This window comes from Trachypithecus francoisi, unplaced genomic scaffold, assembly GCF_009764315.1.
Source record: "Trachypithecus francoisi isolate TF-2019V2 unplaced genomic scaffold, Tfra_2.0 Lachesis_group3, whole genome shotgun sequence".
NCBI classification, from domain to species: Eukaryota; Metazoa; Chordata; class Mammalia; order Primates; family Cercopithecidae; genus Trachypithecus; species Trachypithecus francoisi.
The window spans coordinates 34,262,493-34,277,451 of record NW_022681468.1 but is presented as its reverse complement, the minus strand read 5'-3'; the positions used below and the strand labels follow the sequence as shown (position 1 = coordinate 34,277,451).

Here is a 14,959-nt window from a genome sequence, read left to right as displayed (position 1 = left end):
CCTGCTGAACTATGAGCAACATCTTTCTTCCATTAATTAAGACAAATTACAAATCAAACTGCCTTAATCAATAAAAGAAATGTAGTGGCTTACGTAACTGAACAATCGGGGAGATGAGTTTTAGTGAAAGCTCAATCTGGAACTCAAATGATACGCTCAGCACTTTGCTTCCTTCTCCATTTCTCAGCTTGGAGAAAGGCACCTAATATTTTTTTTTTTTTTTTAAGATGGAGTCTCATTCTGTTGCCCAGGCTGGAGTGCAGTGGGACAGTCTTGGCCTGTAATCCTAGCACTTTGGGAGACCGAGGCGGGTGGATCACCTGAGGTCAGGAGTTCGAGACCATCCTGGCCAACATGGTGAAACCCCATCTCTGCTAAAAATACAAAAAAATAGCCAGGCATGGTGGTGGGCTCCTGTAATCCTAGCTACTCAGGAAGCTGAGACAGGAGAATCGCTAGAACCCAGGAGGCAGAGGTTGAAGTAAGCTGAGATCATGCCACTGCATTCCAGTCTGGGCAACAAGAGCGAAACTCCATCTCAAAAAATAAAAAGCCAGGCCTAGCGGCTCACACCTGTAAGCACAGCAATGTAGGAGATCTAGGCAGGAGGATTGCATGAGCCCAGGAGTTCAAGGCATGGTGGCTTGTGCCTGTAATTCCATGTATTTAGGAGGCTGAGGAGGGATCACTGGAGCCCAGAAGTTGAGACCAGCTTGGGTAATCTAGCAAGATTCCCCGCCCCCCACCATTTATTTTTTCTTTTCTGCTTTTCTTTCTTTCTCTTCTCCTTTTTTTTTTTTTTTTTTTTTGAGATGGAGTTTCACTCTTGTCACCCAGGCTGGAGTGCAGTGGTGCAATCTCAGCTCACTGCAACCTCCGCCTCCTGGGTTCAAGAGATTCTCCTGTCTCAGCCTCCCGGGTAGCTGGGATTACAGGCACCTGTCACCACATCCGGCTAATTTTTGCATTTTTAGTAGATATGGGGTTTCACCATGTTGGCCAGGATGGTCTCAAACTCCTGACCTCGTGATCCATCCGCCTCAGCTTCCCAAAGTGCTGGGATTACAGGTGTGAGCCACTGCACCTGGCCATTTGTTTGTTTGTTTGTTTTAAGATGAAGTCAGCCAGGCACGGTGGCCAGAGGTAGGTGAATCACCTGAGGTAGGGAGTTCGAGACCAGCCTGACCAACATGGAGAAACCCTGTCTCTACTAAAAATACAAAATTAGCCAGGCGTAGTGGCTCATGCTTGTAATCCCAGGTACCTGGGAGGCTGAAGCAGGAGAATTGCTTGAACCCGCGAGGCAGAGGTTGAGGTGAACCTAGTTTGCACCATTGCACTCCAACCTGGACAATGATAGCGAAACTCCATCTCAAAAAAAAAGGAATGAGGTAGTGATAGATGCTGCACTGTGGATGAACCTTAACAGTATTATGCTAAGTAAAAGAAGCCAGATACAAAAGGCCACATATTCTATGATACCCAGAATAGGCAGATTCATTGAGATGGAAAGTGGGTTTGTGGTTGCTCAGGACTGTGGGAGTAGGTAATAAGGATTGACTGCTTCATATTTGTGAGGTTTCTATTTAGGGGAGAGAAAATGTCCTAAGTGGCAGTGCAAGACGCTATCTCAAATAAATAAATAAAAATAAATGTGACTGGGGCCAAATGTGGTGGCTTACACTTGTAATCCTAGAACTTTGAGAGGCCAAGCAGGAAAGATCCCTTCAGCACTGGAGTTTGAGACCAGCCAGGTCGACATAGTGAGGCCTTGTCTCTACAAAAAAAATGTTAAGGTCTCAGCTACTTGGGAGGATCACTTGAGCGAGGGAGGTTGAGGCTGCAGTGAGCTGTGATTATGCCATTGCACTCCAGCCTAAGTGACAGATCAAGACCCTGTCTCAGAAAAATAAAAGAAAAAGAAAGAAAAAAAAGAAATATAATTGATATACCTCTTTGGCAGAGCTATTTGGTAATATATATTTAAATTTCAAAATTAGCGTAGCCTTCCACCTTGGGTTTCCACTTGTAGGCATCAGCGGTAGAGAATTACAGGCACAAATTTAGAAGAAAGTATGTACAAAGATGGTAATTGCAGGATTGTTTACATGTGTACAAATTGGAAACAAATGTCCATAATTAAGGGAATGATTAAATTGTATAGTGGATGATAGTTGCCTTCCTAGTATCCATTTCCTTCTTCCTCTTTTCTTTTTTCTTTTTTTTTTTTTTTGAGACGGAGTCTCGCTATCACCCAGGCTGGAGTGCAGTGGCCGGATCTCAGCTAACCGCAAGCTCCGCCTCCCAGGTTCACGCCATTCTCCTGCCTCAGCCTCCTGAGTAGCTGGGACTACAGGCGCCCGCGACGTCGCCCGGCTAGTTTTTTGTATTTTTTAGTAGAGACGGGGTTTCACCGTGTTAGCCAGGATGGTCTCGATTTCCTGACCTCGTGATCCACCCCTCTCGGCCTCCCAAAGTGCTGGGATTACAGGCTTGAGCCACTGCGCCCGGCCTCTTCTTCCTCTTTTCTAACAAAATTATAATTTTATGCAAATATCCACCTTTCCTCTGAGGCCCAAAATCCCAGAGAAAGCTGACCTCACCAGCGGCTCAAAGGATAGGTCTAATTGTGTAAGTGTACTTACATCTATCTTAATGATGTTTTTCTTTTCTTTTCTTTTTTTTTTTTTTTTTTGAGGCGGAGTCTCGCTCTGTCGCCCGGACTGGAGTGCAGTGGCCGGATCTCAGCTCACTGCAAGCTCCGTCTCCCAGGTTTACGCCATTCTCCTGCCTCAGCCTCCTGAGTAGCTGGGACTACAGGCGCCCGCCACCTCGCCCCGCTAGTTTTTGTATTTTTTAGTAGAGACGGGGTTTCACCGTGTTAGCCAGGATGGTCTCGATCTCCTGACCTCGTGATCCGCCCGTCTCGGCCTCCCAAAGTGCTGGGATTACAGGCTTGAGCCACTGCGCCGGGCCAATGATGTTTTTCAAAAGAGCATGAAACTCACTTTAGCGTGTGACTCAATTCAGGTTCCTGGGGATTGTGGAAAGTTCTTCCTTGATCTTCTGGGAGAGCTTCTGAAATCAACTCAATCTGGTTTCCGAATTCAAAAGTTTGTGTACTCAACATAGCCATCTTCTGAGCATTAGGGAAGCCAGACTCAGAACGAGGCCCACACTGTAGATGGTAGAGCAGAGATGGGAAAACAGAGAGACGGGAAGAACCTCATTCTTGAAATGATTCAGCCTATGAAGAGCAGCCTATCTAGTCTTTCTGCTGGACAAGCTAATACATTTCCTTATTGGTTTTGTTTGTTTGCTTGTTTATTTTCTTGAGATGGAGTTTTGCTCTTCTTGTCCAGGCTGTAGTGCAATGACACGGTCTCCACTCACTGCAACCTCCGCCACCTAGGTTCAAGCCATTCTCCTGTCTCAGCCTCCCAAGTAACTAGGATTACAGGCACCAGCCACCACGCCACGCTAATTTTTGTATTTTTAGTAGAGATGGGGTTTCCCCATGTTGGCCAGACTGGTCTTGAACTCCTGACCTCAGGTTATCTGCCGACCTTGGCCTCCCAAAGTGCTGGGATTACAGGTGTGACCCACCATGCCCAGCCCATTTCTTTATTGTTTAAGCCAGTTTGAGTTGGATTGTCTGGTACTTGCTTCTGAAAGCCTCCTAGATGATACACTATGACACAACCATATTAGGAATTCAATGCAGGAGTTTTAAAAATATCAGTTTTTAAAATGAAGTAGAGTTCTATATACTGGCAAAATTTTAAAAAAGCAGGCCGGGCATGGTGGCTCACGCCTATAATCCCAGCACTTTGGGAGGTTGGAGCAGGCAGATCACTTGAGGTCAGGGGTTCAAGACCAGCCTGGCCAACATAGTGAAAACCGGATCTCCACTAAAAAATAAATAAATAAATAATACAAAAATTAGCTGGGCATGGTGACGTGCGCCTGTAATCCCAGGAACTTGGGAGGCTGAGTTAGGAGAATAACTTGAACCTGGGAGGCAGAGGGTGCAGTGAGCCAAGTGACTCACTGCGTTCTAGCCTGGGGAATACAGCAAGACTCCCTCTCAAAAAAAATAAAAATAAAAATAAAAATAAAAAGCAAAGGCTAGGTGCAGTGGCTCACGCCAGTAATCCTCAGTAATCCTAGGACTTTGAGAGACTGAGGTGGGTGGATCGCTTGAGCCCAAGAGTTTGAGACCAGCCTGGACAGCATAAGGAAACACTCTCTATAAAAACTGCAAAAAACTAGCTGGGTGTGGTGACACATGCCTGTAGTCCCAGCTGTTTTGGAACCTGAGGAAGGAGAATCTCTGGAGCTCAGGAGGTCAAGGTTGCAGTGAGCTGTGATTACAACACTGCATTCCAGCATGGATGACAAAGTGAGACCCTGTTTCAAAACAAATAAAAATAAAAATACCCTGCCCCAACCCAGGGGCCATGGATGATGTACAGGAGACAGAGCTACGCGCTCCTTTCCTTTTGGGAGCAATAAAATACGTGAAAACGGAAATTAAAGATTTAAAATTTAAAAAAAGAAAAGAAAAAAAAAAAAGGCCAGGCACGGTGGCTTATGCCTGTCATCCAGCATTTTGGGAGGCTGAGATGGTGGGTGGATCGCTTGGGGTCAGGAGTTTGAGACCAGCGACCAGCCTAGCCAACAAAGTGAAACCCCGTCTCTACCTAAAATACAAAAATTAGCCAGGCATGGTTACAGGAGCCTGTAATCCCAGCTACTCGGGAGGCTGAGTCAGGAGAATTGCTTGCACCCAGGAGGCGGAGGTTGCAGTGAGCCAAGATTGTGCCATTGCACTCCAGCCTGGGTGACAGAGCAAGACCCTGTCTCAAAAAAAACAGAAACAAACAAACAAAGATAACAAAAAAAAAGCAGAAAGAAATAAAAGAAAAATTGTGTCATATTTGGTACATTAAAATATTTAATGTAAATTATGAAGATAACAATAAAATCAGTCAATCCATCACTAAGCTTATGAACTAGAACATTACAGAAATTATATTGGCTACCCATGTGTGCTTTTTCAGTCTCATTACAGTACTGTTTCTCCCTCCAAGAAGGAAACACTATCTTGGATTTTTTTTTTTTTTTTTTTTTTGAGATGGAATCTGGCTCTCTTGCTCAAGTTGGAATGCAGTGGCGCAATGTCGGCTCACTGCAACGTCCGCCTCCCGGGTTCAAGCAATTCTCCTGCCTCAGCCTCCTGAGGAGCTGGGATTACAGGCGCCTGCCACCATGTCCAGCTATTTTTTGTATTTTCAGTAGAGACAGGGTTTTACCATGTTAGTCAGGCTAGTCTCGAACTCCTGACCTCATGATCCACCCATCTCGGCCTCCCGAAGTGCTGGGATTACAGGCGTGAGCCACCGTGCCCAGCCTATGTTGAATTTTCTATTAGCTATTTCTTTGGTTTTTAAAAAATATATAGTCTTATCCCATGTATATGTTTTTCTACACAATAGATTATTAGTTATGCCAAGGTTTGAGCTTTGTACTAATGGCATGTTATATACAGATTTCTTTTTTTGCATTTCATTTCATGTAATGTTATTTCATGTCATTTCATTTCATCTTGATGGAGTCTTACTCTGTTGCCCAGGCTGGAGTGCAGGGGCGCGATCTCGCTCACTGCAACCTTTGCCTCTCAGGTTCAAGCGATTCTCCTGTCTCAGCCTCCCAAGCAGCTGGAATTACAGGCACATGTTACCATGCCCGACTGATTTTTGTATTTTTGAAGAGACAGAATTTCATGATGTTGACCAGGCTGGTCTTGAACTCCTGACCTCGAGTAATACACCTGCCTTGGCCTCCCAAAGTGCTGGAATTACAGGCGTGAGCCACTGTGCCTGGCCTCTTTTGCCAATATTAAATACAGTTTTATTTAAGACATTGTATTTTCCACTTACAATGCAGTGCTTACAAGTGCGATGTTATTTCCTTCCCCTGTGCTCATGTTCCATGTTCAAGTATTGAGACTGCCCAATAATGTACTATAGCAGCTGAACTTTAAAACTGCTGAAGCAGAGGCTGGGCGTGGTGACTCTCGCCTGTAATCCCAGCAGTTTGGGAGGCTGAGGCGGGAGGATCACAAGGTCAGGAGTTTCAGACCAGCCTGGCCAACATGGTGAAACCCCGTCTCTACTAAAAATACAAAAATTAGCCGGGCGTGGTGGCAGGCGCCTGTAATCCCAGCTACTTGGGAGGTTGAGGAAGGAGAATCGCTTGAAACCGGAAGGCAGAGTTTGCAGTGAGCTGAGATCGAGCCACTGCACTCCAGACTAGGTGAAAGAGTGAAACTCTGTCTCAAAAAAAAAAAAAAAAGTGCTGAAGAAGGCTGGATACGGTGGCTCACACCTGTAATCCCAGCACTTTGGGAGGCTGGGGTGGGTGATCATGAGGTCAGGAGTTCGAGACCATTCTGACAAACATGGTGAAACCCTGTCCACACTAAAAATACAAAAATTAATCAGGATGTCTGTAATCCCAGCTACTCAGGAGGCTGAGGCAGGAGAATCACTCGAACTCGGGAGGCAGAGATTGCAGTGAGCTAAGATCAGGTCATTTCATTCCAGCCTGGGCAACAAAGCGAGACTCTATCTAAAAAAAAAAAAAAAAAAAAAGAACTGCTACAGAATTTGTTGCAAATTTGGGTCCTTCAATGTTTTGTTTTGAGACAGAGTCTTGCTCTGTTGCCCAAGTTGGAGTGCAGTGGCACATTCTCAGCTCACTGTAACCTCTGCCTCCTGGGTTCAAGCGATTCCCCTACCTCAGCCCCCATAGAAGCTGGGATTACAAGCGTCCACCTCAACGCCCAGCTAATTTTTGTATTTTTAGTAGAGGCAGGGCTTCACCACGTTGACCAGGCTGGTCTGGAACTCCTGACCTCAGGTGATCCACCTGCCTCAGCCTCCCAAAGTGCTGGGATTACAGGCATGAGCCACCACACCCAGCAGCTAGTTAATTTCATTGCACTTGTTGGCTGGGCTCAGTGGTTCACGCCTATAATCCCAGCACTTTAGGGGGCCTAGGTGGGTGGATTACTTGAGGCCAGGAGTTTGTGAGCAGCCTGGCCAACATGGTGAAATCCCATCTCTTAAAAAAAAAAAAAAATTAGCCAGACTTGATGGTACACTCCTGTAGTCCCAGCTACTTGGGAGGTTGAGGCCGGAGAATTGCTTGAAGCCAGGAGGCAGAGGTTGCAGTAAGCAGAGATCGCACCCACTGCACTCCATCCTGGGCAACAGAGCAAGACTCTGTCTCAAAAAATAAAAATAAAAAAATTCCATTATGCTTGTCAAAAATCTTCTGTTTGTCCTCATTGTTAATCTTGTCTTGAAGTTTCTAGTCTTCAACAGTTGTTTCCATGTCGAATGCATAGGATTCAAGTGAATTCTTGGATGATACCTTGATGCTCTCCTTCTCATCTTCAGCTTTATAATTCCCAGCTTCACAGAGCATATGCTCAATGTTTTCCTTGCACAAATGCCCCTTGTCATTAGTGATAGTACTCTCCTGTTACTCTTGATCATAGCAGGAACACTGAGGATACCACTGGCATCAATGTCAAAGTGACTGCAATCTTAGGAACAGCAGGAGTGTAGAAGGTATGCCTATGAGTTCAAACTTGGCAAGCAGGTTGTTATCATTGGTCATGGCACGCTTCCCTTCATAAACTTGAATAAGCACACCAGGCTGGTTGTCAGAGTGGGGAGTGAAGATCTGTGTCTGCTTGGTAGGAATGGTAGTATTGCACTTAGTGAAGACAGTCATGAATCTGCCAGTAGTTTCAATACCAAGTGAAAGAGGAGTGACATCCAAGAGCAGCAAATCTTGAACATTTTCAGATTTGTCTCCAAACAGGAGGGCTTCCTGCACAGCTGCACCATAAGCAACAGCTTCTTCAGGGTTGATACTCTTATTCAGTCCTTTTCCATTGAGGAAACCTCGGAGAAGCTTCTGAATCTTGGGGATATGAGCAGAACCACGAACCAGGACAATATTATGAATCTGTGGCTTGTCTAATTTTGTGTCTTGAAAGGCTTTCTCTATTGGGGTCAGGGAGTCACAGAACAGGTAAGCATTCAATTCTTCAACTTAGGCATGGGTAATGGAGGTGTGGAAGTCAATTTCTTTCTTTTTTTTTTTTTTGAGACAGAATCTCGCTCTGTTGCTCAGGCTGGAGTGCAGTGGCCGGATCTCAGCTCACTGCAAGCTCCACCTCCCGAGTTTAGGCCATTCTCCTGCCTCAGCCTCCTGAGTAGCTGGGACTACAGGCGCCCGCCACCTCGCCCGGCTAGTTTTTTGTATTTTTTTAGTAGAGACGGGGTTTTACCGGGTTAGCCAGGATGGTCTTGATCTCCTGACCTCGTGATCCGCCCGTCTCGGCCTCCCAAAGTGCTGGGATTACAGGCTTGAGCCACCGCGCCCGGCCAGAAGTCAATTTCTTCATAGAGAAAATCGATCTCAATACTGGCCTGGGTGCTGGAAGACAGTATACTTAGCACGTTCACAAGCAGTACAGAGGTGTTGGACAGCTTGCTTGTTCTCACTGATGTCCTTCATATGCTTGAGATTGAACTCAGTAATAAAGTGGTTGGCCATTCAATTGTCAAGGTTTTCTCCAACTAAGTTGGTGTTGGTGTTTCTGGCTGTAGAATTGACTTTAAATTTTCAATTTTCTTCCTTTTTTAAGACAGAGTCTTGCTCTGTCGCCCAGCCTGAAGTGCAGTGACATGATCGATCTCGGCTCACTGCAATCTCTGCCTTCAGGGTTCAAGCGATTCTCCTGCCTCATCCTCCCGAATAACTGGCATTACAGGTGCTCACCAGCATGCCAGGCTAATTTTTGTATTTTTAGTAGAGATGGGGTTTCACCATGTTGGCCAGGCTGGTCTCGAACTTCTGGCCTCAAGTGATCCATCCACCTTGGCCTCCCAAAGTGTTGGGATTACAGGCATGAGCCACTGTGCCCGGCCAAAGATTCAATTTTCAATAGTGAAGATTGACACATCAAAAGTGACACCTTGGCCGGGAGTGGTGGCTCATGCTTGTAATCCCGGCACTTTGGAGGCTGAGGCAGGTGGATTGCTGGAGTCTAGGAGTTCTAGAACAGCCTGGGCAACATGGCAAAACCCTGTCTCTACTAAAAATACAAAAATTAGCCAGGCATGGTGGCATGCGCCTGTAGTCCCAGCTGAGATAGAAGAATCACCTGAGCCTGGGAGGTGGAGGTTGCAGTGAGCTGAGATAGCGCCACTGCACTTTAGCCTGGGCCAAAGAGTGAGACCCTTGTCTCAAAAAAACAAAAAGAGATGCTACCTCCCAGGTCAAAGATGAGCATATTTTTTCAGCTCCAACCTTTTTGTCTAAGCCATAAGCAATAGCAGCAGCAGCTGGCTCACTGATAATTCTAAGTATATTGAGACCAGCAATAGTTCCAAAATCTTTGGTAGATTGATGCTCTCAGAGTCATTAAAGTAAGTTGACACTGTGACCATAGCATTGGTAACAGTCTTCCCAAGGTAGGCTTCTGCAATTTCCTTCATCTTTGTCAGAACCATAGAGGACACTTCCTCTGGATAGAAGTTTTTTTTCTCTCCCTTGTATTCCACTTGGGTCTTGGGCTGGCCAGTACCATTCACCACCATGTAGGGCCAATGCTTCATATCAGACTGGACAATAGCGTCATCAAATCTGTGTCCAGTCAGAAATTTGGCATAAAACACTGTGCTGATGGGGTTCACTTCAACTTCTTTTTTTTTTTTTTTTTGAGATGGAGTCTTGCACTGTTGCCCAGGCTGGAGTGCAGTGGTGCCATCTCCACTCACTTCAACATCCGCCTCCTGGGTTCAAGCGATTCTCCTGCCTCAGCCTCCCGAGTAGCTGGGCTTACAGGCGCCCACTACACCTAGCTAATTTTTTGTATTTTTAGTAGAGATAGGGTTTCACTATGTTGGCCAGGCTGGTCTTGAACTCCTGACCTCGTGATCTGCCCGTCTTGGCCTCCTAAAGTGCTGGGATTACAGTTGTGAACCACCGTGCCCGGCCACTGCAACTTGACTCTTTGTGGTGTCGCCAATGAATTGTTCAGTGTCCATAAAAGTGACATAGCTTGCAGTGGTTTGGTTTTCCTGATCAATGGCAATTATCTCTACTTTTCGATGGTGGAAAACACCAACACAACAGTAGGTGGTGCGAAGATCAATACCAACTGTAGGTCCCTTACACATGGTTGCTGGCGTGTAGGCCCGGCTCCAACTTTGAAGAAAGACACAGGAACCCCAAGTGCTGCAGACACATTCAATATACAAATTTCTGATTTGCTCTTTTATTAATTTTTTTTTTTTTTTTTTTTTTGGACACAGAGTTTTGCTCTTATTGCCCAGGCCGGAGTGCAGTGGTGTGATCTCAGCTCACTGCAACCTCTGCCTCCCAGGTTCAGGTGATTCTCCTGCCTCAGCTTCCTGAGTAGCTGGGGTTACAGGCATCCGCCACCACACTCAGCTAATTTTTTGTATTTTAGTAGAGATGCGGTTTCTTCATGTTCGCCAGGCTGGTCTTGAACGCCTGACCTCAGGTGATCCACCCGCCTTGGCCTCCCAAAGTGCAGGGATTATAGGAGTGAGCCACTGCGCCCAGCCTGATTTGCTTTTTTCACTGAATGTCATATATATGACACTGGAGTTTATTCATTCTATTTCTATATAATGCTTTTTAAAATTTTGTTGGCCAGGTGTGGTGGCTCACTCCTATAATCCCAGCGCTTTGGGAGGTCGAAGCAGGCAGATTGCCTGAAGTCTGGAGTTTGAGACCAGTCCGACCAACATGGTGAAAACCTGTCTCTATTAAAAATAGAAATAGCCGGGCGCGGTGGCTCAAGCCTGTAATCCCAGCACTTTGGGAGGCCGAGACGGGCGGATCACGAGGTCAGGAGATCGAGACCATCCTGGCTAACACGGTGAAACCCCGTCTCTACTAAAAACTACAAAAAACTCCCGGGCGAGGTGGCGGGCGCCTGTAGTCCCAGCTACTTGGGAGGCTGAGGCAGGAGAATGGCGGGAACCCGGGAGGCGGAGCTTGCAGTGAGCTGAGATCTGGCCAGTGCACTCCAGCCTGGGCGACAGAGCGAGACTCCGCCTCAAAAAAAAAAAAAAAAAAAGAAATAAATTAGGCGGGCGTGGTGGTATATGCCTGTAATCCTAGCTACTTGGGAGGCTGAGGCAGGGTAATTGCTTGAACCAAGGAGGTGGAGGTTTCAGTGAGCCGAGATCATGCCACTGCACTCCAGCTGGTGCCACAGAGTGAGACTCTGTCTCAAAAAAAAAAAAAACTTTTTATTTTCTAGGCAACCTTAAATGCATATAAAATGCTTATTATGTTATGTAACTTTTGGGAAATACCTCGACCTGTTCTCTATTCTCTTGTCAGATGTTTGAGTAATTTTTGGTATTTTTGTTTCCTTTATGAACCATGTTGCTATGAATATCCTTGGGCATGTGTCCTGGGGTATATACACAAAGGTTTCTCTACATAAACAAGAGTGGAACTCTTGGGTCATAGGCAAAGCACATGCTTTTTTTTTTTTTTTTTTTTTCCTGAGACAGAGTCTTGTTCTATACCCCAGGCTTGAGTGCAGTGGCATGATCTCAGTTCACTGCAACCTGCACCTCCCAGGTTCAAGCGATTCTCCTGCCTCAGCCTCCCAAATAGCTAGGACTACAGGTGCACACCACCATGCTCTGCTAATTTTTGTATTTTTAGTAGTGGCGGGTTGAACCATGCTGGCCAGGGTGGTCTTGAACTCCTGACCTCAAGTGATCTGCCCACCTTGGCCTCCCAAAGTGCTGGGATTACAGGCGTGAGCCACCGTGCCCAGCCATCCTTATTTTTTTTTTTTTTTTTTTTTTTTTTGAGACGGAGTCTCGCTCTGTCGCCCAGGCTGGAGTGCAGTGGCCGGATCTCAGCTCACTGCAAGCTCCGCCTCCCGGGTTTATGCCATTCTCTCGCCTCAGCCTCCCGAGTAGCTGGGACTACAGGCGCCCGCCACATCGCCCGGCTAATTTTTTGTATTTTTTTAGTAGAGACGGGGTTTCACCGTGTTAGCCAGGATGGTCTCGATCTCCTGACCTCGTGATCCACCCGTCTCGGCCTCCCAAAGTACTGGGATTACCCATCCTTATTTTTTTTAAGTTATCAAAATAGTTGTACCAGTGTATACTTCCACCAGCAATGTCTAAGTGTTCCTGTTATTCTACATCCTCGTATCATCAGACTTCTTAGTTTTTTTTTGTTTTTGTTTTTTGTTTTTTTCTGAGACAGAGAGTTTCCCTCTTGCTGCCTAGGCTGGAGTGCAATCGCACGATCTCGGCTCACCGCAACCTCTCCCTCCCGGGTTCAAGTGATTCTCCTGCCTCAGTCTCCCGAGCTGAGATTGCAGGCATGTACCATCATGCCTGGCTATAATTTTTGTATATTTAGTAGAGATGGGATTTCCCCATATTGGCCAGGCTGGTCTCGAACTCCTGACCTCAAGTGATCTGCCCTCCTCAGTCTCCCAAAGTGCTGAGATTACAGGCGTGAACCACAGTGCCCAGCCAGACTTTTTAGTTTCTACCAAGCAATGGCTTTAAAGTTATATCTTGGCTGGGCATGGTGGCTCATGGCTGTAATCCTACCACTTCCGGAGGCCATGGTGGGAGGACTTTTTTTTTTTTTTTGAGACTGAGTCTCGCTCTGTCACCCAGGCTGGAGTGCAGTGGCGAGATCTCGGCTCACTGCAAGCTCCACCTCCTGGGTTCACACCATTCTCCTGCCTCAGCCTCCTGAGGCAGGGACTACAGGCTGGGTAGTAGCTGGGACTGTAGCTGGGACTACAGGCGCCCACCACCACGCCTGGCTAATTTTTTGTATTTTTAGTAGACACGGGGTTTCACCATGTTAGCCAGGATGGTCTCGATCTCCTGACCTCATGATCCACCCGCCTCAGCTTCCCAAAGTGCTGGGATTACAGCCGTGAGCCACCGCGCCCAGCCAGGAGGATTATTTGAGTCCAGGAATTCAAGACCAGCCTCGGCAACAAAGCAAGACCCCTATCTCAAAACAAAACAAAACAGAAACTCTGATATCTCCCTATGGTATTCACATTTCTTTGATTACTAAGATTTTCATGTTTGATTCATCAATTGTGTTTCTTTTTCAAAATGCTAGAACTGGCTGGGCATGGTGGTTCACGCCTGTAATCCCAGCACTTTGGGAGGCTGAGGTGGGCAGATCACTCAAGGACAGGAGTTTCAGACCAGCCTGGTCAACACAGTGAAACCTCATCTCTACTCAAGATACAAAAATTAGCTGAGTGTGGTGGTGCATGCCTGTAATCCCAGATGCTCGAGAGGATGAGGCATGAGAATCTTGCACCCAGAAAGTGGAGGTTGCAGTGAGCCGAGATCATGCCAGTGCACTCCAGCCTGGACAACAGAGCAAGACTCTGTCTCAAAAAAGAAGAAGAAGAAAAAAAAAGCTAGAACTGCCTTTCTCCAATTTTCCATTGGATTATCTTTTTATTATCTATTTAAATTATTATTATTATTATTGTTGTTGTTGTTGTTATTATTTTTTGAGACAGAGTCTCACTCTGTCACCCAGGCTGGAGTGCAGTGGTATGATCTTGGCTCACTGCAACCTCCGCTTCCTGAGTTCAAGCCATTCTCCTCCCTCAGCCTCCCCAGTAGCTGGGACTAGAGGCGCCTGCCACCATGCCCAGCTAATGTTTTGTATTTTGTTTAGTAGAGACGGGGTTTCACGGTGTTAGCCAGGAGGGTCTCAATCTCCTGACCTCATAATCTGCCTGCCTTGGCCTCCCAAAATGCTGGGATTACAGGCATGAGCCACCACGCCTGGCCCACATTTTTTTTTTTTTTTTAATGGTGACTTTCAATATATCAAAAGTTCTTGGCCGTGCGCAGTGGCTCATGCCTGTAATCCCAGCACTTTGGGAGGCCGAGGCGGGCAGATCACGAGGTCAGGAGATCGAGACCATCCTGGCTAACACGGTGAAATCCCGTTTCTACTAAAAATACAAAATATTAGCTGGGCGTGGTAGCAGACGCCTGTAGTCCCAGCTAGTTGAGAGGCTGAGGCAGGAGAATGGTGTGAACCCGGGAAGCAGAGCTTGCAGTGAACCGAGACTGGGCCACTGTACTCCAGCCTGGGCGACAGAGCGAGACTCTGTCTCAAAAAAAAAAAAAAAGATAAAAGAAAAAAGTTCTTAATATAGTCGGATTTATCAATCTTTTCTGTTTAGGTTACGCTTATAGTATCTTCCTTAAGAAATCTTTCCTGTCGAGGCACAGTGGCTCATGCCTGTAATCCCAGCACTTTGGGAGGCCGAGGTGGGTGGATCACTTGAGGTCAGGAGTTCGAGACCAGCGTGACCACTAAGGTGAAACCCCATCTCTACTAAAAATACAAAAATTAGTTGAGCGTGGTGGTGGGCACCTGTAATCCCAGCTACTTGGGAGGCTGAGGCAGGAGAATTCCTTGAACCTGGGAGGTGGAGGTTGTAGTGAGCCAAGATCACGCCACTACACTCCAGCCTGGGTGACAAAGTAAAACTCCATCTCAAAAAAAAGAAAAATAAAAAGAAATATTTCTCTATCATGAATTCATAAGATGTTCTCAAATAAAGTTTTAAGGTTTTATCATTGATTATCAATATGATCATTTCAATAATTGCTATAAAAGAATTCCATAAAATTCAACATCTATTGATGACTAATTTATTTTATTTATTTACTTGTTTATCTTACAGAGTGGGACAGGGTCTCACTCTGTCACTCAGGCTGAAGTACAATGGTGTGATCATGGTTCATGCAGCCTTGACCTGTGCCCCACCATGCCTGGCTAATTACAAGAAAAATTTTTTTAG

The 14,959-nt window shown here is 46.1% G+C and overlaps 1 pseudogene; it reads right to left on the bottom strand.

Moving 5' to 3' along the window:
• The window catches only part of LOC117071011, a 33,244-nt pseudogene extending 22,979 nt beyond the window's left edge, over nt 1-10,265 (bottom strand).
• Between the last annotated feature and the right edge of the window lie 4,694 nt (nt 10,266-14,959).